Raw genomic sequence first — 25,371 nt, forward strand, 5'->3', positions numbered from 1 at the left:
CAGAGGCGTAGAGGACTAAAATTCTTTTCTGAAGTGATGGACATTCTAGATGACATTGGGCAAGTTATGTAACACCCGTGGCTTCCCCTTTCTCAGTCTACAAAGTGGGGATAATAGAAATTGCCAGCTACCTCTCAGGAATGCTGTCAACCAGACTCAGTTTGTAAAGTGCTCTGGTCTACTTGGAAGAAAATTGTTACATCACTACCAGGTATGATGACTGTTATTTATGATTCTCCAGACCTTTGAATCTAAATGTGAAGAACGGCTTCATCTGGTTTTCTGAATTTGCCTGGGAACTTTTAGGTGCAAAGCCAGTTTGTTTTCCTGGTGCTTTTGTAGGCATGTTTACTTGCATCTACGTTGACTACTAATGAATCCCAGATTTCAAATTTGGGGCATGGTATTTACCAAGGAACTCCTGGCATCTGAAATCTACGTCCTTCTTGAAGTATGAAAGATGGTGCTGGCTTCCTGACCATCACTGGACAGCAAGATCCATTTGTTTAAGGCTTTGTCATTGGGAAGAAACACTGCCCATTTTATATATATATATATATATATATATACACATACATATACACATACACATACACATACACATACATATACATATACATATGGAACCCTGCTGGTGCTATGGTGAAAAGTCTAGCAAAAACCAAAGGTCAGCAGCTCAAATTCACCAGCCGCTCCTTGGAAACCTTATGGGGCAGTTCTACTCTGTTCTATAGGCTCATTACGAGTTGGAATAAACTTCACGGAAACAGGTTTGCAGGTGTGGTTTTTTTTGTTGTATGTACTTGTGTGTATATATATGTATATTTGCACACACACACATATATATATATGGAAACCCTGGTGGCATAATGGTTAAGTGCTACGACTGCTAACCAAAAGGTTGGCAGTTCAAGTCTACCAGGTACTCTTTGGAAACTCTATGGGGAAGTTCTACTCTGTCCTATCAGGTCGCTATGAGTTGGAATTGACTTGATGGCAACAGGTTTGGTTTGGTTTTGGTGTTTTATATATACATATGTGTGTGTGTGTGTATATATATACACACATACACATATATATACACATATATATATATATAAAATATTTTTAACAAATCTGCTTTTTCCTTAATCTATATCCTGGTGGCACAGTGATTAAGCTCTTGGCCTCTAACCAAAAGGTCAGCAGTTCGAATCTACCAGCTGCTCCTTGGAAACACTATGGGGCAGTTCTACTCTGTCCTGTAGAGTCACTACGAATCAGAATCAACTCAGTGGCAGTAGGTTTGGGTTTTTTTGTTTGTTTGTTTGTTTTTGTATAATAGGGCAGGTCCTTGAGAGTAACTATAAAGCAAACATTTTTATTTGTGTGGAATACCGCTCTCAATCCAAGCTTCTGGCAAACTGTTATACTGTTGCTCAAAAGAGTGTCACCCCTGTGAACCAGATCATAATGATAACAACTACAACATTAAAAAAAACAGCATTAGCCACAGGAAATAAAAAATGACTGACAAATCACTATTTTCTGGGTACTACGTTAAACACCTTATACAGATTAGCTCATTCGATTCTTCACTGCCAGAGGAAGACAAGGCAGAAATTCAAACCTAGGTAGTCTGCCCTCAACACCCACATTCTTAACAATGACAAGAACAAGAGAGAAAATGTTCAGGTGAGAGGATTAGTGGGGACCTGTATTTTTTTTTTTTTTTTTTTTGAGGGGCAGGCATGACAATAATCAATGCACATAATTTAAAGAAGATGCTGGTGCTCCCAATGACCACCAGAAACACGTACCACACACAGTAGGTAAAAAATTATAAGAACAAAGTGACATCTGTATTTAAGGGGCATATTTTTTGATCTATCTACACAATTATAGAACTAAATGGAATTTAAGCAAATATCGATAGCAGTTGCTAAGTGAATAACATCAATGCCTCAATATATTCCTGGAAACTTATTTTCCAAAGTCACCATTGATCCATGATATTTTTGACTTTGAACAGTAACTGTGAATTGGGAAAATGCATATTGCATACATTCAAACATGTCTATTTTTAGGTCATAGGTCATTATAAAGACGGCAAGTCAGAAGAAAAATAATTCATACTTATAGGTGATCCCCCAAAAAGCAATGAAAACCTATCAATGAAGCCATTATCATCTGTAACTGTAGAGATAATGAAACTCTCAAGCCGAGCTGTGTGTCTTTTCGACCACTTCTTCAGCATTGTTGAATCATACTTTTTTAGCTTCATCTGATAACTTTGCTAACAGCCCAAGATGAGTCAAGCACCAGCAGGGTTTAGAATGCAGAGCATCTTGGATTGAGATGGCCTTGAGGGGTAAAAGAAACCAGGGGTTGGCAAATCACAGCTGAGCTGAGTAGCTGCAACAAGGACTAAATGAACCACAAAGCAGAAAATACATACTATCTGGCCCTTTACAGGAAGAGTTTGCCGACTTCCGATACAGACTAACCCTTTCATTTTTAAGACTGGAAAACTGAGTCTCAGCGAACGGAAGTGCTTTGCCAAAAGTCCTGCTGTGACTTAGTAACATCAACACTCACTGTGATCAACTCCTTAGATGCTGACCATCCCAAAGGGACAATCCCTCTTTGGAGGATCATCAGGTGCTTCATGGGAACTTTAATTTAAACAACATAGATGGTGAAATGGGGCAGGTCTGATTTTTTTTTTTTTTTTTTGGCTCAAATCAAATATACCAGAATGTACTTAAGAAAACAAATTCATACCTTTATAATACATTCAAGAACACAAAAACCCTGGGTGGGATTAAAAATAAAACTGGAAAGAAAGAAAGAAAGAAAAAAAAAAAACGATCTAACAATCTTCACATTATAAAAGTTCCCCCCCAAAAGTCTGTTTCAACTAAATAGTAAAAAGACAATATCTTACAGATATATAAACTTTAATTTAATTAAATCTGGGCAAAGGCTTTGTTTGACTATGATTGCTGTCATGGTTTTTAAATAGATACAAAGCTACTAAGCCACAGGAAACTGTTAAAAGGCCGAAATTCAAAAATAAAATGAAGATGCTATATTACTTGAAAAACATCAGATCTTCAAATGACCTGCAAGATTAACTTGGATCAAGGGGCCATTGGCTTTACCAGAGGGATACTTCTGTCACTGAGTAAACAGCACCCGTAACAGTTTTAACTGGAGTGCTTTTTTGGCCCCTCTAAAACTGAATTTGAGAAAATTAAATTTAGCTTTAACTCATCAAGCTACATTAGTCTCTGAAAAGTTCTAATTTTAAAACCAAATATTCATTTGATTTTTAAGCAAGGTCAAGGGAACAAGGCAGCCCAGCGCTGACATCACAGGGAGCTGCCCTGCGCCGCTCAGCAGTTACATCAACATGGCGAGTTGCCATGGAGCCTGACTATTAATTTCTGAAAGAAGGTGATTATAAAGTCACCAGATGAACATCAATTGGATGACACCACTTCAGCACAGAACACGGACAGGCGTTACTCCTGTTTGCAGCAGTTAATTTTATGAATCACCGCTTCTCTGATGTGCACATTCTTTCTAACTTTAAACCTACCGAGTCAACAACCCCCCAACCAAAAAAAAAAGTTTAGCTTAAAAAGAGGGGAAAATTTTGGTATTATTTGGAGGAAAAAATGTGTATCTGTGGGCCATCTCTTAAGGGCAGTCTCTCCTTTTAAGAACTCCAAAAATATATGATCTAGGCATAAAAATACACACAAATCAATATATGTACATTTGACAAATATAAAGCAAAAAAAAAAAAAACCACACACAACTGATTTAAAATGCCTAGAAGACAGTATGATACAGTCCTAGATACAATTCCACTAATCGTATTTGCAGCATTTACCTTTTTTGGCTTCTGTAAAGCAATCTTCAGTTATAGTCACCTCAAAAGGTCACGTCTTACCCTGAAAACAAAAGAGAACATCTGAATGTCAAGAGAGGTGGCAATCACCTCTGCCTGGGATAGACAAAGCAAAATAACAAAGGAAACTCAATTCTATCTCAAGGCAAATGACTTCCAGAGTTAATAAAAACAAGTCCTAAGACCCCTACTTTTCTAGACCAAATGCTGTCGAGGTCTTCAAGAGGACATCAACTGGGCTGGAAAAAGCACCAGTGAAACAACTCAAGTTTTGCGTATGAACTTTTTCTCGTCTTGTCTTCTATCAATTTGATTTTCATGTGGAATAATACATGACTCATAGGCCTTTGTTTCTGGAAACCAGACTGCTACTTGAACGTGTCTGTTTGGTTAACATCCACAACATCTCTAATTTCATTAGAGCGGAGGCTTATTTTTCCCCCTTCGGAAGAGAGTTCTTGTAGACAAGACGCTTTCTGCCACTGTGGACCTTTCAAAATGAATAAAAGCACCACAATTTTGAGTTTAGGGAGAAGGGTTAAATGGCTGGTGAAAGCTGTTCGCAGAATGTTTTTTCACTTAGCATAGATCTCCCACATCTACCAAGTTAAATAAAAATGGTTCGTGTCAGATGAAATAAACAATTGAAATCAAGCTTCCTAAAACACAAAGGAAGCATGGCACATGTTTTGATCCCACATCCACTCCCGCATCTGCATCCTCCCTTATGCAAAACAGTGTGTAATCCTTTAAGAAACATTACAAGCTGCCTCTTTCTGCCCAAGTAACTGGGATCAACATATGGCACAAGCGAAAAGAAAAACATTTGTTTATTAATTTGGATCAAGTTACTAACAGGGTGCAGGATTCATTCCACATCAATTGACCAAATGCTCTGATAATTTTTTTTTTTTTTTTTTTTTAAGATGGTGAAAGTATATCGCCATTTTTCTTAAAATGTTAATATCCCTTTGCTGGCTCTTCTGAACAATATGAAATGAAGTGGTTTTAATTTTATACAGAATCTATCTCTGCTTATCCCTCCACTGCCTGCTCTGAATGTGGAAAGGCAAATATCATTGAGAAGAGTCAAACCTTATTTCACTGGGGCTCAGAATCTGAAAGTGGCACTTTGGTGAGTACTATCTTTGAGGAATTGATCCAAGGCCAATTTATGACATTTCCACCGGCAAGTGTATGCAGATTCTTGCCATGAAGATTGGAAAAAAAATGTGGGCTCTGAGTGAAATCATCATTTTCGTGTTTACTGTAAGAGGAAATTGGAGGTTTTCACCATAAATGTTCATCATTTGGGTGGGGGAAAACCCTAGCTCTGGGACTTCAAATTACTATTTTGCAACCTGCCTAAAACCTTTTTTGTTTTTACACAAAACAATTCAAATTGAAAATGAAAATCGTGTGCTTTACTGCTGATGTGTGTCCCCAGGATTGGTTTCTCCAGGGGTGAGAACTCTGATACAGGGCAAAGGGTGATAAGAAAGGAAAACATAAAGAAATGGTGGTCACGTGCTACAGGAACTCAAGGCAGAGCAGGATCTATAAGGCAGCCCCACTACCCACAAACACGAGCTCAGAAGACACACAGGACAGCAATATCGTTTACTCCAAAAATTTCCAGCTCTACCAGTCATCGAATCTTAAATGTAAAGTGAGTGAACTTTGGCAGACCCTATTCAATTCAAAGCAAGAACGCCCTTCTCCCTCCTTTTTACTTGAGATGTTCTCCAATGCATGTACTCTAAACTAATTTTCATGTTTATCTATTGAACTGTGTCGATTTTTGCATGTTTGGCAGCCAGACCTATAGTATTAGACTTTGCAATGCAGATGAGATTTGCTATCATATAGGTCTGCCCCATATTAAAATTTAATTTTTTTAAAAAGGCTGAAAATGCCTACTCTGAATAAAGCTATCTCTAGCGCTGCCTTGGAAACCCTGGTGGCACAGTGGTTAAGTGCTATGGCTGCTAATCAAAAGGTCAGCAGTTCAAATCCACCAGGTGCTCCTTGGAAACTCTATGGCACAGTTCTACTCTGTCCTATAAAAAAAAAAAAAAATAGGGTCACTATAAATCGGAATTGACTAGATGGCAATGGGTTTTAGCGCTGCCTTTTTTTTTTTTGAACCTGCAGAACATTTGCAGGTAAGTACTAGACCAGTTTCATCGCTCACCTGCCCAGTACAGTATGTTAAGTGAACACTGAGCAAAAATATAAGCTGGTTCACCCTCAAAGATTTTACAGGTGTTATTTTTATTTGCTGGAATAATAATAATAATGAAATTACAGAACTAACCTTCAAACTTACAATGACTAAAACAATAAAAAAAATTGGCTACATTTAACTTTTACTTATGTATAAAAATCTGGCAGTGGGAAAAAATAGTATTTTCCTCTATTTTGAAAGTTCCATAAATTTTAATGTATATGCACATTTGACCGCTCATTAATTTATCTCTGTTGAATTTAGTTTTTAGAAAGAGTATACATTAGCAAAGTAATCTAAAAGATATTTTCTAGCTTTGCTGAGAAAAGATTAATAGTTCAACAGCTGTTTGCCATCATGCTAAATTAAATGAAATGTGTCGATATAATAGACAAGAAAATTAGTGGGTAGTACTGGGGCCTGAGTTTGCATCATTACTAGCTTAGAAAGATCGGAAATCAACAACTAGGAGAAAAATCTGCATTACCTTTTTTTTTTTTTAAAGCATAAAACTTCCATTTTCAAAACTGTATCCCTAGTTTTTTAAGCATCACTTTTACTTATCAAATATATTAAATCTTCCTATTTCAACTATTTACCTAAACGCTTACTGGCGGTACAAACACCAAAACAAATTAAACAATCATATAAGGCTTTTAAGTTAAAAAAGATAAAAGAAATATGTTCTCCTCCAGCCCACTTGCCTTCTTTAAAAAAAAAAAAAAAAAAAATGCTGTTATCACATGAATTGCATTTTTTTCTTCCATTAAAAAAAAAATTTTTTTCCCATTGGTTTTAAGTTTCAAAAATGAACCAAGGATATGGTAAAAAGAAATTACCTATTCTTCCTTTATGTCATAATTCTATATAGTACTGAAGGCTGTGTGAGCACTAGAGTTGTTCCAAGGCCTTTTCACTACTGATTCCAATAGTATCATTTACCAGAAGCTCACGATGACCTCAATGGCCATGACCAAGATGCCAAACTTCAGCTGCAACCTCTAGAGTAGGAAGTTTAATGTACCCTCCTCTTCCTCCACCTCCCCAACTTACCTCCTAATTTGTAGTTCATTCCATATAACTCTTGTGTTATTACAAGACTTCAACGTTATGCTTTCTTTGAGTATATTTTACCCCCCATTTAATCTGTGTAATATATAACATAGGGTGCCAACTGGTATGTCCTACTTGGAAATCAGTTCCAGATAAATGCAGAGTGTGAAAACAAATAATACATACTCTATTTTCCCTATTAAAATTATTCCTCCCCTTTCCTTCATGGCAGGTAAAGGAAAGGATATGTGTCAGGATTTCTTCATTAAATTTATTTTATACAATTATACAAGTGATGCTGAGGGATGGCCAGCCTATTTTATCTCAACCTTCAGTCCAAGATATGCTGGCCTAGAACCTACTATGCACAGCACCACTGAGTATGAGCAAAGCCAGCCCCTTAGGCCATGACGAAGGACGGCAGTTCATTACTTCATCTCTGGCTAGCAGACCCCTTTTCTGAAAGACCAGGAACATGGTTCAAACCTGAAACCTCCCAAATCTTCCATTCAAATGGCATATTTTTCTTTTGAGAAAACAGAAGGTCCAAATGGGCAAATTTCCAAGAGACTGGTGCCTCTTTAAATAGCGAGTCTTGACTCATGTGGGCTTTTATGTCTTGTTTTTCAATGATTTCTTAGAAAAGCAGAAGGATATCAACACGTATTTGACTAGTTGAAAAAATGGTAATACAAAGGTCACTTCGTTTTCTGTGCTCAAAACAAGAATATCTGCTCAGAAATCAATCCCAATGTGCTTTTTCTATGCCCTAGTAATTTCAAATATTGAGTAAGGTTTACAAAAATAAAAAGGAGGGAGGGAAGGAAAAAAAAAAGAGGGAAAAAAGGGGATGAAAGAGGGCAAGAAAGAAGGAAGAAAAGGTAGAGAAGGAGGGAAGGAGGGAGGGAGGGAGGGAGGGAAGGAAAACAAGGGAAAATGGAAAGAAAGGGGAAGGAAAGATAAAAGAAAAGAAAGGGAAGGAAGGAAAGGGGAAGAAAATGAAAGGAAAGGGAAAAAGAAAAGGAAGGAAGGAAATAGGGAAGGAAAGAAAGAAAAGGAAATTGGTGTGCAGCCCAGGCCTCTGCAACCAGAAGAGACTTTGGACACAACCCAGGCTTTCTAATTGACAACTGCTACATTTCTTTCACTTCTCTCTATCAAAGAAATCTACCACTTGGGGGGTTATCGTTCCTCAATTTCCCCTCCTATCCCTGTGAGTAACAGTTTGCTTCTTTTCTCCTCACCCGTTGAGATCTTCACCAAATCATAGTGCCTAGCTTTGGGGTCCATTCTAGTAAGCAAAGATCTAAAATACCATAAATAAGGCGAGCCATGTGGTGCCAGCAGCGCCAGCACAAAGCTTGCACGTGAAAGTACTTCAGGCTGGCAGCCCCCCAGGAGCTCCAAGTCGGTCCATCTCATTCAGAAACCGGGCTCTCTCTTACCTTACAGAGCAAAGTCAAACCCTGGTCATGGTCATGTGAAAATATTTTATAGGTATCCTTTAACAGCCTTTAAATGTTGAAACCTAAAAACAATATTTGCTGTTTTCCCTTTGAAGCGCTAACAAAGCCTTTGTTTTAGATTTACCTTTAGTGTGCAATAAGAGTTAATAATCAAATCCATCCCAACCCCCACAAATGTTAAACAAAAAGATAAAAGAAATGCAAATAGCTATTGTCATGGAAAGTTAAAGTACCTGTCTGTATTTTTAAGTGAAAACTATTATCTCTATCAATCAAAATTTAAGACTACAATAGCACTAATCACAGAAGGTGCTCTGATGGAGTTACTTTTCCTCATAAAAAAAAAAAGTATTTTTCCCCTTAAAATCTGAGTATAAAAGTCATATACTCACAATTAGATCGAGTATTTGTAATTTTATTATTAAAAACCTTCAGCAGCCTCACTGTTAATAAATGCTTCTGAGTCTCTAGACTGATTTGTACCCAAGAAGACCCAAGACCCTACACATTTTAATAAGGTTGATGAAATTTTATTTAAATTCTCAGTTTCCAACCTGCGGGGGAACAGCACACTCTTCTGTTGAAAAGAGTTACTCAAACAGAGGCAAGAGTTAACTGGTAATAAAAACTCCTTCTTTTAGAGCCTGGGCACAATTTCCAGTCCTTGAAAAATCTCTACATCGGACACAGCTTGCTTGGATGTTTCACCCTTCTTAATTGTGACAACTCTTGTTTTGAAATTACATCACTCTGCCCTCAAAAAGAAAACACCTCACCCAGAATGATCCAAAGGCACACTGCATCCATTTCCCTGATTCTTTTTTTTTTTTTTAACTCACTTTTTAAAAAGACTGGATTAGACGTTGAATGTGGTGCTCTCTGAAGACAGTACAGGCACACACACACACACACACACAAAAGCAAGAGCCAGGTAGTAAAACAAACAGCTCAAGATTAAAATTCCTAGAGCAAACAGTTAAGCCAGGATGCCATTATGCCGGCTGACCCTGGGTGGACATCTCCTTCCACGGAGGGGCCAAGAGGCTGTCATTCTGCCCCCGGCAAGATCAGATTTCCTTCCCTCCCGACCGCCTCTCTGAACATCATAGCCAACATCTCTAGTGTGCTATTAATATCAATGAAGAGACGATTCCACTTCCACAGAAGAAAACCCTTCCTATTCCGGCACAGACCTTCAGGGAAGACCTGGCCCAGGCAGAGACAGCCCAGCAGCAGAGTTTCGCTGCTTTCTTACAGTTCGCTCTCGCACACTGTTTGAAGGCTTTTAACAAACAATGGCAGCATTATCTACAGGATAGTTACAAAACAGGATTTGTTAGGACAAAGAATAATAAAGCTGCTCTCTCTCTTTCTCTCTCTCTCCTTTTCTTCTTTTTTCTTTTCCCCAATCCCCAGGATCCTCTCTCTGCCAGTCCCCAAATCGGCCCCCTTTCCTAAGAGCACCTGTACTTCTCGATTTCATTGCGGCCGGTAACTGACAACGGGCTCAGGAACATTCAAGAGGGCAGCAAAGTAGCCTCCAAACAGTAGTAAAAGGAAACCGAAGTATCAGCCTTGACTTTGCACACACTTACCGATTCATGATGAGGAGGTGAAGTCTGGGGGCCAGAGAGGCAATTTTCACACAACGGAAGAAAGTTGAGTTTGCGAGGGAGAAACTATAGGCGCTAGGAAGCCTGCGGGCTCTCAGGGCTCCGGGGCTGGCGGCGGTGTGAGGGAGGACTGAAGGTATGCGGGCTAAACACAACAAAAGCCACTGCCTTACTCTAGATTAAATATGCAGGAAGAGGCCCCTTTGCATAAACACAAACACTCAGCAAATGAATAACTGGCTCAATCAGACGCCTGCTGTGCCTTCTACCTGTCCTCAAGCTGACAGGAGACACCGCCTGTTCCAGGGGACACTGACTAAACAGGAGACAGTTAAATGTTCTGTTGCTATAATAACAATTAAAACGAATTGCATTCATTAGTAATTAAGAACCCACTCCTGAGGAGGTAGTGCTATTGTATCTCCAGCAACTCCAGAAAGAACTCTACAAAGAAAACTTGGCATACCAAATATTCGTGGAGTTTTACCTTGGGCTGCATTTAAATCTCTAGCATTCAATGAGAGTTTTCAATAATCACATTGTTTAATAACAACTGAACGTCAGAGATATACCTCCCCTCTCTCTGTTTTGCCACATTATAAAGTGATCCTTATGAGTCTGTACCTATAGAAAGATACATTTTATACAGGTATATACACCTGTATTGAATTTATACACACATAAATATACATGCATACATATATGTGCATATACACACACACACATAATACACTGATGCCTAGCTAGTTAAGAAGAATAAACCAAAAGAAAAAAAACTGCTACTTAACTACACATTTTAGTCCACTAATCATTTAAGGAAAATAATTGGAGTTTTCCAAAAATATAGCCCAAATGCCTGCCTTTCAAATGTTACCAATCCGTGACCACTCATTTCAAAACATTACCCATATATTAGAAAGGATGCTTTTAACTGTCTGGCCTCAACCACTTATAATTTCAATTAAATAACATAATTACAGTCAACAATTTTCTCCATTTCGGCAGAAAATATGCCATACCAGAACCCAGGAATTTCAGTAAAGGGAAAGCCTGCAGGCCTTTGGAATTCCCTACCGCCTTTTCTCAGCTTATGGAGTCAGCTCTCCCTGACCCCTTACTGCAGGTTTCAGCTATATGTTGGTCTTTGTAACTTAATTATTTTTTAATAACTTTTGCAGCATTAAATGATTTTGATTGAAACATAAACAAGACTATGGTCGTCTACTTTTTTCTAATGCCAGACAGTGCTTTGGGGACAAACCCAGCACTGCTATTCTATAGGATAAAAATAGAATGTGTCTACATTATTACCTGGACTAAAAAGGGTAGGTCCCACAGATTCTTCATAGCCCCCGAGAACACATCACGACTATCCCAGCCAAGGGAAATAATAAGGTGGCTTTCTTCTATGGGGCAGCTCTGCTCTGTCCTATACGGTCGCTGTGAGTCGGAATCGACTCAACAGCACTGGGTTCTATTTTAAAAGCAAGTTTTGTTTCATTAACACGACGGTCTTTTCGGGCCACGTCGTTCTGCCACAAAAGTAAAAGAATAGTACTGAAGAGTGTTTAAAATTTTTACAAACACACACATAAACAGAAACCCATCTCACACATCTACTACGGTATATCCTGGAGAAAAGAGAAACAAAATAAAAAGATTCCCAAAGCCCCCCCAAATTAAAAAAAAAAATAGGTTCTCTAAGGGGGGTTCCCACAAGAAACCAAAGATGCCTATTTTGCTCACTTGAAATGACCTTTCAAGGAAGGTGTTAGATAATCCGCTTCATAGATGATAGTGATCTAACCTTGATGCAAATAAACCATAGAACAAAATTTAATCAGTATATCACTGTGAAAAAGCCTTTGTCCGTCCCAATGGAGCTTCTAATGACTGTTTTGGCAGTTCTGGCGGGTAGTTCTGCTTCCCAGCTCATCTATATCTCATACTGGTTGAGCAGGCTAATGGAAGTGCTGTTAGTGGGATCCAATATTAATGTCCTGCATCATGCAAACCTGGATGCAACTGAATGTATTATACAATTATAGGGAGTATCTAGTTCCACAGGTATTAGATACTGTACTCTAAATTAATACTTTAATGAGGGCGGTGAAATAAAGATGACATTCCAGGTAAGGGATTCATGCAGGCGGCCCCGCTAAGTCTGGCTGAGAGAGTACTGGATACTGGAGCAAATGGCACAAACATGGGGATTGTGACAAAAAATCCGCATGCCAGCTTTAGACGCTGAGTGACACATACTGATGCACAGAGTCAAAGATGTCATCCTCAGGCAAGCACCGCTCTCTGTGAGCTCGAGAGAAAATGGAAAGGGGGAAAACGGGAGGGGGAGTAGCTGCAGTGAGACCTCCAGAAAATAAACAGGGTGTACAGTTTCAAAGGCTGCAGACACAGACATTTCATTGTTCAAGCCAATTATCAGTGGAAAATAATAACAACAGATGGACTCAGAGTCACTGACTTTTCATATGTACTTCATCTCAGCAGAACAGATGATGAAACGCGAGAGCTATCTCAAAAAGGCAAAACATCGTTCAGTGAAAGAACTCTACAGTCCAGATGGGGACCTTCTAAGGCTGCTGATTATCTTCTTATAACGTTGTAAGATAGACTTACTAAAACATTTCAAGAACTGATCAGATATGATGCATACAATGGCTTCATTATTGGAAGGAGTCGCCTCAGACTTGTGGCTAAACCAGGCAGAGATTTCAATAAGGTTAGGGCTCTAAGTTTCCTGTTTTCTCATCAAGGACTGCAGCTTCCAGCCCAAACTGGAAATCTGTGCACAACCAGAGAATAAGCCATTGCCCGAGTATCCTACATGTGCGCTCTTCGCCTGTTTGGACAAGTTACAGTGAGAAGATAAATTGGGGCTGTGAAAAGGACACTGAATTATTCTAATGCATATCACCAAAAAATAGCCCTAAAACAATTCCTTATTTAAAGCATTCACTGATCGGCTCTCATTCCCTATATGCATTTAGAACACCTTAAATATGCTTTGCAGAGACCTCAGTATGTAATTTGCTTCTAAAAACAAAACCTGTTGCCGTCAGGTAGATTCCAACTCATAGCAACCTTACAGGACAGAGTAGAACTGCCTCATACGGTTTCCACGGAGCACCTGGTGGATTCGAACTGCCGACCTTTCGGTTAGCAGCCCTAACTCTTAACCACTATGCCACTAGGGTTTCCAATTTGCTTCTAGGAGGAAATAAATATGAATCTTGATGGTGGTGTGATAGGCAATTCTAATAACAACCAAATACCCAGGCAAAAACCACCAAACTATCCTAACCCACTGTCACCCAAATATTAGCAAGTCAGGCTTGTTGACAAAACACAATGGGTAAAGTAGAACCTAAGAACCTCCTGTGAGTAAGGGAAAAAGCTAAATTTCTCATCAGATAAGACTCATCAATACCATAACAACAATGTATCTGTTCTCTCTCTTTATCTACCTATTCATTATCAATTCCAACATTCGTAAATTTATACAATTTTTCTCTGAATTGACAGAAAATATGTTTAAAATCGCTGTGCTAAGAAAAAAGAAAAGCTGATCCTCCTGCTATTTACCAACATACTTAACATTTAAAAAATATTTTTATGAACACACTGTTGATTTCACAAGTTTATAATGTAAGAAAAAAAAACTTTTTTTTTTTTTTTTAATTTTTTAGTGTAGGGCTTTTCTTTCAAAGGACTCCGACAAAAGTAAATTCGTAGCAGAACACACAGCACGAAGAAAATATTGCCAAGGGCAAAATTCTGCAACTGCTTTAAGAAGCAAACAAGAACACAAAAGATGTGTAATGCAACCATCTGGCTCTCCTCATACTATATCAATGCCTCAACTTTCTCCCCCACCCCCTTAGCCAGCCCACACCAATGCCATAAAACCAAATGGCTTCACTTATGCTTCCTGCGCAAAAATTTATACAACACAGTTAGAATAAAAAGTTGATTTTTTACACATCAACCAGTATCTTTAAATTTGTCCCCACTTCAATGATTATTTCAGGGGTTTTGTTGTTGTTGTAATTTATTCAGAGTGGAACTTATTTGAAAAACCACTAAGAACATCATTGTGGTGAAGATTTTTCTCACGTGGACATCTCTGTTCACTCTCAAAAGAAGCCTCCTTCAAAACCTTAATCTCTATCATCTTGTGCTTTCTGTTATATGTGGGCATCTGAAAAAGAATACTAGAATTATCCCACTTAAAACCTTTACTTTTTCTGGGGGGAGATACTAAATGGTGGGTTGTTTCCCCCATTTATCATTTGAAATAACTGCACTAGTGTTTGTGGTTTCTTTTGTTTTTTTTAACTGCCCTCATTTAATCATCAGCCTTGAAGGTCAGCAAGCTCACTGGAATTTTTACTTATTCGACGCATTCTATAAACATTTACTGAGCAACTACAAAGGCGATCAAAATCATTACTTTCCCGTCTGATAGCAGGGCCTGCCTGGAAAGTTAAACCAGAAACTCCACAGTTTATAAAAAAAATCTTCCATACACAGGTTGGCTGAAGCATTTTATTTATTTATATACTTATTTTGGCAGGCAGATAAAACAGGTATCTGAAAGCTACGGCCCATCTTTAAGTATCCATTAAGACATTTAATGAAACCTCTGTATTATGGATTTAATTGTGTCCCCCCAAAAGAAATGTGGAAGTCCTAACCCCAGCAGCTGTAAATATGACCCTGTTTGGAAATAGGGATTTTCCTTTGTTATATTAATGTGGTTATATCAGAGTAAGGTGGGTCCTGAACCTAATCCCTTCTAAGTAGTGTCTTATAAAAACAGCAGAAAAGATAGACAGACAGACACACACACGGGGGAAGATAAACACCAAGCAAAGAAACGCCAAGGGTTGCTGGAAGAGATCAGAAACTAGGAGACCCACAAAGAAGTTGACGTGGCTACAACCCCAATTTGAACTTTTATAACTGTGAGAAAATAGATTTCTGTTCTTTAAAGTCACCTGCTTCTTGGAGTATTTTTTGTTAAAGCAGCACTAGGTAACTAAGACCCTCTGTTTGAATCAAATCAATAAGGGTCGTCAGAAGTGCTTCTCATAAAGGAGCAACAATTAAAAAAAAAAAAAAAAGGTAGGAAAAAAGACATCCTCAGAGTCAAACTCTGCTTCTTACTTTGTTGCAGGGGCATGGTAGAAGGCAGTCAGTCATTCTCTATCTGCCAAATGTCCTTGCTTGGAATCAAAATTCGCATGGCGTGGGCCACATCTGGTTTGCTTCTGGTTTTTTTTTTTTTTTCCCCTGACACTGGTTTTCCAGCTCCTCTGCATCCCTCTCAAAATTCTGGGTAAGGAAGCTTTGCCTGGTTTCTCAAGGGGTTGACTTTCAGTTCCCTTCTGGGCATCTCTGTCCAGGACCACAAAGGCTCCCAGTGTGGACAGCAGCAGTAACGGGAGGACACACACAGCGAATCCAGCCACCGGATGAGGGAATCTACTAATTGTTTAAGCCTGCACTAGTGTCTGGCCCCCAGTTGGCAGGCACAACACATGGCTGCCTACCAGGGCTAGGTTAGCACAGCTGGATCCAGATGACAAGCTCTCAAAGATATTCTCCCAGTGGTCACATCTGGCTCCTGGCCGCTTCAATCTGCAGCTGAACGTTTTCTTTATGGCTTTTGGGGGCAAGTTCAGGCAACAGATAAGACAAGTTGTGTCAATTCTGACTCTGTGCATTTCAGTTTGGGACAAAATATCCAAACATATCTGTCTTGCTTGCTATATCCCAGTACAGAACAGTAGCTACACCTGGTAAAAAAAAAAAAAAACCAAACCCACTGCTGTCGAGTCGATTCCGACTCATAGTGACCCTATAGGACAGAGTAGAACTGCCCCATAGAGTTTCCAAGGAGCGCCTGGTGGATTTGAACTGCAAACCTCTTGGTTAATAGCCATAGCACTTAACCACTACGCCACCAGGGTTTCCGCTACACATGGTAAAAGACGGTGCTCCTTAAATATATAACGAATGAATTATGATGTGAGTTGGACAAAAATATTATTTCATCTTACTCCAGCACCTCTATTTGTACTGCAGTATGTGCAATGGCAAACAACTCAACGGTACCCAGAGAAGCATCTGAGTGGTTCTACAGCCAAATTTTGTTGTGGGAACCTTGAACCAAGAAAGAAAACACTCAAGAACGAATCAGCTTACACAATGGAATACTACGCATCGATAAAGAACAATGATGAATCTGTGAAACATTTCATGACATGGAGGAATCTGGAAGGCATTACGTTGAGTAAAATTAGTCAATTGCAAAAGGACAGATATTGTATGAGACCACTCCTATAAGAACTCAAGAAATAGTTTAAACAGAGAAGAAAATATTCTTTGATGGTTACGAGAGTGGGGAGGGAAGGAAGGAGAGGGGTATTCACTAATTAGATAGCAGACAAGAAATATTTTAGGTGAAGGGAAAGATAACACACAATACAGGGGAGGTCAGCACAACTGGACTAAACATGAAGGAAAGAACTTTCCTGAATAAACTGAAAGTTTCGAAGGCCAGCGTAGCAGGAGCAGGGGTTTGGGGACCATGGTTTCAGGGGACATCTAGGTCAATTGGCATAATAAAATCTATTAAGAAAACATTCTGCAACCCACTTTGGAAAGTGGCGCCTGGGGTCTTAAACACTAGCAAGCAGCTATCTGAGATGCATCAATGGGTCTCTATCCACCTGGAACAAAGGAAAATGAAGAACACCAAAGACACAAGAGACAGAATGGGCCACATAAACCAGAGACTACATCAGCCTGAGACCAGAAGTACTAGATGGTGCCCAGCTACAACTGATGACTGCCCTGACAGGGAACACAACAGAGAAGCCCTGAGGGAGCAGGAGAGCAGTGGGATGCAGACCTCAACCTCTCGTAAAAAGACAAGACTTAATGGTCTGACTGAGACTAGAAGGACCCCGGAGATCATGGTCTGCAGACCTTCTGTTAGCCCAAGACAGGAACCGTTCCCAAAGCCAACTCTTCAGACAGGGGTTGGACTGGACTTTGGGATAGAAAATGATATTGGTGAGAAGTGAGCTTCTTGGATCAAGTAGACACATGAGACTGCCCGGGCAGCTCCTGTCTGGAGGGGAAATGAGGGGGTCAGAAGCTGGCTGAATGGACATGAAAATAGAGAGTGGAGAGAAGGAGTGTGCTGTCTCCTTAGGGGGAGAGCAACTAGGAGGAGTATATAGCAAGGTATATATAAATTTTTGTATGAGAGACTGACTTGATTTGTAAACTTTCACTTAAAGCACAACAAAAACTAAAAAAAAAAAAAGAATGAACCAACTTAACATAGTCAGGAATAAACCTCCACCAATCTTTCCCTGAAAGTAATCGTCTCCCATTATTAAACACATCCCTACTTTATTAGTCCTTAAACTGCAAACATTTGGCAGCTATGTGCACACGTAGCTTTCAAATGACCCGAAAGTAGAAATTTACCTTTCGGCCACCAGAGAAACGCCAAGTGATGAGGCAACTTTTCCTGGCACCTTTTCCTCCTATTTCCTTTCCCATGCCTCTCTTCCTGAATTCCCTGACATTGGCAGATTCCAGCTCCCTTCTATTCTCAACTTTGACCCAACTCTAGGCTCTTTCGAAGCTCATCACTTCTCTAAGCTCCTACAAAAAACACACTCAGAAACTCCAATATAATTTAGACCCAAGATGTGGCCCACCCTCTGGGGTCCTTAGCTAGAAAGGGTTTTGTTACTTACAGACTGCTATGTTACTAAAGGGTTTTGTTACTTACAGACTGCTATGTTACTAATGATGATAATAGGGGACTTTTAATCCTTCTGACAACAGAGCTTCCCTGGGTCCCCCCAACAACCTGATTAAGGAGGAAGGGCCCTTGGCAGAAGCCATATGATGCTGCTTCCCCAATACAGCAAGTTACCGCTTCTAAAACAAGAGTAGCTACAACAGGCTGCTGACTTTGACAAACTCAGCATATGGTCCTCAATGAAGCTAAAGCTACCCAAAAGTGCAGGAGATGTAAGTGTTGTCTGAACTCGCCCCTTTTCTGTCACGTAAAGCAACAGGGGTAGAGGAGGGGGGTAATGCTTTCAAGCTAAGGGTAAGTTTCTGAGAAGACCTTGTGTCCACTATCAAGAATTTGGGCTTTAAGTTCCTCCTGGAAAGAACTGTTTACCTGGTAAAAGGTGGACCAGGAAGACCCAGACCTAAAGTCCCTCTCCCTTCTTTCTCCTGCTGTTTGAAATTACTTTATAAGTGGGAAAATGCCTTTGCACAAGTCCAGAATCAAAATGGAAGTTTAAGATAATCAAGAGAGAAGCAGTGAACTAGCATGCAGGTGATGATACCCATTCGTTAGCTGGGTATCACTGGGTATCATTCGTTACCTGGCTGACACAAAAACAAAACAGAAAAGCTGTGGAAAGCAAGGGGAACGTGGAGACACAGGCAAGGCTGAGGGTTTACAGGACATATATCTTTATTTCTTACAGCTGCCCTGGCCTGTCTCACTTAAAATTGTGTGTTATATAATATAGTACTGCACCGGAGAGTTTATCCTAGCACGCTTCAGGGCTTCTGAGAACAGATTCAAAGGCTGGAGTTCAAATCTCAGCTCTGCTGCTTACTGGCCTTGTGAACTCAGGCAAGTTAGTTCTCTGTCCCTCAGTGTGCTCATCCATACAATGGGCTTAATAACAGTATGTAATTTGGTTCTGAGAAATAAATGCATTAACTCAATAAAGTACTTAGAATAGCACCGTGCACCTACTGAGTGCTAAGGAAATGATAGCCACTGTTATTACGATCAAGGGTAATACAACTTAAGTAAATCTAAAACTGCTTACACCTCATTTCTGCCATCTCTACAAGTTGCTAATAGTATCTTTGCCGGCCATACTACAGGCTAGAAAAAAGACAAGAATGCATACCAGACTTTCAACTTCTTAAGACTATGATGCTAAAATAAAATCAGAGTACTTCTTTCTTCTCTATATTAGCTGGAGAATTACACATTTAAGACTGGGGTCTCACCTACCTCAGCAGAGGGCAAGTCATTAGCTACAGAGGAGCTATAATCCAAGCCTGGCGTGGGTTGCTGGTCCTGTCAACGACCAACAGGGACTTTGGGGGAGATCTTCAAAGAAGGCAGGAGAAGAATCTGGTCTGGAGCCCAAAGGTATTGAAACACACTTTCTTGTACTTTTCAAGTCTGTACATATAGATTCTGTTACTGATTTAGGATCTTAAACAGTTTGTTTATTTTTTAAATGCCTTTCAGCTCACCTTTAATAACATGTTTCTTTGACTTGGCTCAACTGTGCCTCAGAAGAATTACAAGCAGGAATATGGCTGGGTGAAAGGTTCAGTGAACTAATCCACACCTGGTCCATTTAAAAAAAGGGGGGGGGGGCTCATATTTTCCATATAGAAACAAGCCAATTTATATGAACCAGGTTTGTATTTAATTGCTAAGGCACTTTCCAGGCCATACAATCTTCCATGAGCTTCTTCAGTGGGGTAGAGAAAAGCCCATAGGACCTGCACCCAGTAACCCCATGAAACATTGTCAGTGACAGTAATAATAATAATAAATGAAAAGGACAAAGTAGGAAGTGGGAGGTTTATCTTACCAAAAGTTCTCTGTCCAATTTTTGCCACTAACAGAAGACAAGGGCTACCCCAAAGAACGGCTTGGGACTCAACTACAAATATTGTCATGTGTTATGGTTCAATTGTGTCCCCCCCAAAATATGTGTTGGAATCTAACCCCTATGCCTGTAGATGTGATCCATTTGGGAACAAAGTTTTCTTTGTATGTTAATGAGGTCATATCATCAGTATTGGGTGTGTCTGAAACCTATTCACTTTCTGAAATATCAAAAGAGCAGAGGAGGCACAGAGAAGCAAGCACGAATGGGCAGAAGATAGATTCCAAGTGGAGATCTTCAAAGAACTTTGAACAGAACACCAGAGAAGCTGAGACAAGGATTTTCCCCCAGAATGGACAGAGAAAGTCTTTTCCTAGAGCCAGTGCCCTTAATTTAGACTTCTAGCCTCCTAAACTGAGCAAAAAAAATTTCTGTTCACTTAAAGCCACCCACTTGAGGTATTTCTGTTACAGCAGCATTAAGTAACTGAGAAATCATGTGTCCACCATGACCAAGATTTAGATTTCTTCTGCATCAGTCATGTGACCCAGGCTCTTAAGTGGAGAAATAAAACTTAGAAGGAGAAAATTTCAGAGGAAAGAGAAGAACGGAAATCATTGTAGAGCTGAAAGGTGCCTTTGAGGGGTCTAGTCAATGCATTCCCTCAAGGGGAGTGGATTAGCATGTGACCCTGAGGTCACGTAGATGATGGGTTCCAAAGCAGGAACAAGGGCCTCCAACTCCCAACCAAGGTGGAGAAGCAATGACTAGAGATTATGGCAGCTGGAGACATGAATCACGTAAAACAGAGATTTGGGAGCAGGGTCCTTTGAACAGCAAAGAGGCAAGAGAATGGAAGTAATAGTCACGAGTGTCCCATAAACTGTGCCAACGCGGGGTATCTACAGCTCTAATTTAAACAAGCTAACTTCCTTCCCTAAAGTCGTCCACTTCAGTGCCCCAGGCACCTAGTTTCCTTTGTTTTTTCCTCTTGTTTTTGTTTCTCAGGGAACTTATTTAAATCGACTCTGGTTTAAAGTAAGTAGAAAAGAAGAGATTTCCACACCTTGGTTAAGAGGCAGCAAAGTGATATTGGATAGAGCTTTTCATTAGAAGGTAAGAGATGGTGGTTCTACTCCTGGGGCCGCCAGGAACTCAGCTGGAATTGGTTAAGTCACTTTTCCTCTCCTGGTCCCAGTCTGCTGATTGATAAAATGAGGAGGCACGCAAGGATGACACTGAATTGGCACACAGTGATGCATCTGAACAAGTTGTTAAAATACCGAAATACTTTTGTATTGGGTGGGAAGTAGCCATTGTCCAAAAGTCTTCTGAGAACACCCTGAGCCACTACCCTGAGCTTCCCAGGATCCACCAAGGCACAGCAGGAGGCCCCCAGAACCCTGTTCCGGTGCTATAGATAGGTCCCTCCTGGATGGCCAATGCCTGTGCTGTACCTGTATCTAATGTGACCATCATCCAGCATGCTCTGACAGGTCCTTTCCCAAGACTATGATACAAGGACAGCCAGGGCCAGTTCACACCCTGGAGGAGGCCACCTCCCCAGGCTCAGCCAGGCCCACACAGGGCCCAGCAGGAGACAGGAGAGGTGGGACTATCAGATCAGCAGGCTCATGAGGGATCTGCCTTCCTCCCTAATTTACTTCCTCACTTGGGGCACCCAGATGGGGGCCTTCTTAGGGCAACTTGTTAGGGCTCAATTTGTTTCCAAAAGCTGGGGGCAAAAAAAAAAAAAAACCACTGTGAAACAACTCTCAAAGTAAAAATCTGAGCTCTAGGGGAAATGACCAAAACATGTAATCAAATTATATTTACCATGGAAATTCTAGGAGTCCATACTTTCTTCTCAGCTTTACAACCTTTTAGAAAAAGGAGTATTTCCCTATTCTGCATCCCAAACGTCCACAGGAGAGACCAAACAGTACCCACGGTGAAAGGCTAGAGGACAGGAAAAAAATGTTCCTGTTATTGTATCCTCCAACCCTCTGCGCCTTCCCCGCCACCATTACTCAAAAGTCTCTCAAACATTTTGCTGGCTGACATGACGCCACGCTGTCACCTGATCAGGTGTGGGGTACCGCATGGTATGAATAAATACTTATCCACAACCGCATATTAAATGGGAATTTGCAGGGGCGGGCTCCAGAGACAAAGACCTTTCTATATAGAAATATTAACTAAGAATTTAAGTAAAAGGCTCCACTGGAAAAAAAAAAAAAAAAGTTCTGAAGTAGCAATATAAACTATATTTAATAGCAACAAAAAATATTTTCCTTTTGGGAATGCAATTTGGGCTTCTAAAAGTTACTGCCTTTCACATGGCCTCGTACAGTACGCCTGAATTCTCTCATTTCCTAGAACACAGATGCTAGGCCCCTAAATTCTACTTCGTGAAAGTTAATTTTTTTTTTTTTTAAAGTAATCTTTCCCCAACTACAATACTCAAATAAGGAACTATTTTCGTACTTTTTTCCCCTCACAATTGTTATTTTCTTAAGTGCTTGAGTGTAACACGTCCCAAAGAACATATGTTCCCGAGAAAGAAAAAAAAAAAGAATACAAAACAAGTTCTAGAACTAATACACAATAAAAAATAAATTTAAAGCAGCCTTCTGGTCTGACATAAGAATATAAAAATGATATGAGCAAGAACAGCTTAGTTTACATACTTTTCAGTCACAGCTGCTGCTCCAAAACCACAATACCTTTAAAATGACATTTGAAGGAAACAGACACGGCGTGGCTTTAGCAATAGCTAGATGTAGCAAGCTCTGAATTAAAGGGGCTTGTCTTTTTGTTCACACGCTTTATACAGCCATGTACACTGGCACAAGACAAGTAGAGATTTTAGTGATTCATTTTTAAATAATGCGATAAACAGAGTGAACTACAAATAACTCTACCCAGCAAGTTGTCCCCCTACCTCCTTCCTTTAAATTCACCAGACTGAGGCACCAACCCAGAGTTTTAGGGACAAAAGGAGCCAAGTTGCCTCTTCTGGGTTAATAGTTAATTGGCGGCTAAAGACTCCTCGGAGGGGACCTCCATACCCCAGTGACAAGCACAGGAGAGATCTCCTCTCTGCGAGAGACGCAGGCACTTCCCTGGACAAACAAAAATAACATACAATTAAATCAGACTATTCAATTAATAAATTACTTTGAAGACCTTGCAGGCCAAGTCCTATTTAATTACATAATTTAAAAAATATTTGCACATTGCAATCACCGAAATTGGCTTTGAGGTTTCATAATACACACTTAACACTTGAGTTAGAGAACAAATTTATTTAATAAATGCAAGCCTAAGTGCTATAAGGCCGTACCACTCAAACTGCAAAATCACTTAGCACATCTTCAGAGAAAGCAAATAAACTTTTCCAGTGTTTAGACGTATGCTGCTGGTGAATGTCAGGAGAGGCCGGCTGATTTTTCATGTTTTCTCTGTCATGTGTTGCTTGTAAAGCTGACCGTTCTGAGGGGTGATTAGAATGGAGCTAATGGACAAAATGGTTCCAGTTAAAGATAAATTAAAGATAAACTGAGGTGGAAGATGTCAAGGACCCGGTAGTAAAAATCTCTTCAGAGTAAAACAAAGAGAAGTCGTATTACCTCCCCGCATTTCCCTTGTTGGAATACCAAAATACACCGTAAATTAACGTGGTTACTGAGTGTAAAGACGCGTTCCATTAGGAAAGCACACAAATTTAGGGGTGAGGAGGACAGTCATAAAAAGGGTAGAATTACATGGTATTCAAAAAGAGGGCAGAAACACTTAAAAGTGGCTGTATTTCTATCGTTGTACTGGGGGATTGATATTGCCATTAAGTGAATTTTCTAGAAAACCACTTGACTGCTTCAGTTCACAACTTGTTTTGCCTTCACATTTTGATGGAAATCTTTATCAAATACATACACTTCCAATAACCACTGCATACTTTATACCACAATGACCTCAAGAGCTTTCTGAGCTGTGTGGGGCTGATACCAAAAAGCCCCCAAACCACCATGACAAGGTTGTTATTTTTGTTTTGTGAGTCTTCTCTTTAAAGGTTTCTGTCAGATAAAATCTAGCCTGCTGCACTCCCACTTGCCGCCTTCCAGAAGCTTCTATCTTTACCTCCAAAGGACTTCTAACTTGCTACTAACTCACTACTAGTTAGAAAGACATCTAAAGTTCTGAAATATATATTTTTTTTAAATAAGGTTTAAGGAAAAGATTCTGGTAAGACCTTGTGACCTCTATTCAGTTATGATACAAAATAAACAAATTATTTTCTCAATTCCACATCCCCTGCAGATACAACCCCCTTCTTTCTCCTTCCTTTAAGAAGCTTCTGGAAAGAGTTGTCTATATTCAGGGTCTCCATGTATTCACTTCCACACATCTCTCAGTCCTTCAGCACATCACTGAAACCTCTCCAGCCAAGGCCATTCGGTTTTCAGTCCATTCTGACTTGGACCATTGGTTTCACCCGGCAGGGCTGACACTCTCTTCTTCTTCAAATAGTTCTCTTCTCCAGCGTTCTTCCTGTGACTTTGACCCTGCATTATATCTGCCATCTTCTTCAGCTGCTTCTCCTCCAACCGGTTTCTCCTTCTGTGGTCCTTCACTCAGTGAATGTTACTACCAGCCATCCAGCTAAGCCCCGGTTTGGAGGCACCCTGGACTCCTCCTCCACCACATCTAACAATCATATCCCTTCTTCTCCTCTCTTTCCTTCATCCCTCCGGAGACTCACTAGCTCACACAAGTGCACCTCGCCTGCACTCCTGCATTTTGCCTTCTCAAGACTCTTTCTAGAAGCCTTTGGATTTGCTTTCCACAAACCCACCCATATGGAAGACAAACTAATCTTGTACAATCACAAATTTACAAAATTTTTTCAACTCCTGCATAGCTTCTCTCACCACATCCTAATATTTTTGACAGTGGGATGCATCTCAAAATTGATATCGATGCTGAATGTCTCCTGCTTCCCAGATGCATGTTCTACTCCTACTTAAAAGTTTCTTTAGGTTCCAAGGTCCAGATGATCAAGTTGAAATGTTCAAAGGTACCCAGAAGGCTCTTCCTGACAACAGCCCCTGCGTGGCCTTCTGGTAGCCTTCTGCTTGGTCTTCCAGTCATCTTCCTACCACTCCTGACTTCAATAGATGCTCATACGTACCACGCACTCTTGCATCTCCAAGCCTTTGCACAGCTCTTGCCTACCATTGGATCACTCTACCCCTTCTTCAGCTAGGGAAGTCCCAATCATCCCACATAACTCAGGCATAAATATCGCTTCCTCCAAGAAGCCATCTCTAACCTCTCTTGAGCTTGATGCCCGTTATTTGCTGCATTTGCACAGAGTGTTTGTCCTAATATGGGAATAATTCCA

General features: G+C 40.1%; 1 protein-coding gene across 5 annotated transcripts in view; it reads right to left on the reverse strand.

Annotated features, from left to right (window-relative positions):
- FOXP1 (forkhead box P1) overlaps positions 1-25,371 on the reverse strand; it is a 416,711-nt gene that overhangs the window by 358,001 nt on the left and 33,339 nt on the right. For 2 of the 5 annotated variants that reach the window (XM_049862995.1, XM_049862989.1), the window contains exon 2: positions 3,881-3,941. The gene's annotated coding sequence lies outside the window, so the exon portion shown is untranslated. Of the gene's footprint in view, positions 1-3,878; positions 3,942-10,239; positions 13,715-25,371 lie in introns of those variants that run through there. The other 3 variants (XM_049862993.1, XM_049862990.1, XM_049862991.1) reach the window with 3 other exon arrangements.

Source organism: Elephas maximus, chromosome 20 (assembly GCF_024166365.1).
Source record: "Elephas maximus indicus isolate mEleMax1 chromosome 20, mEleMax1 primary haplotype, whole genome shotgun sequence".
Lineage (NCBI taxonomy): Eukaryota > Metazoa > Chordata > Mammalia > Proboscidea > Elephantidae > Elephas > Elephas maximus.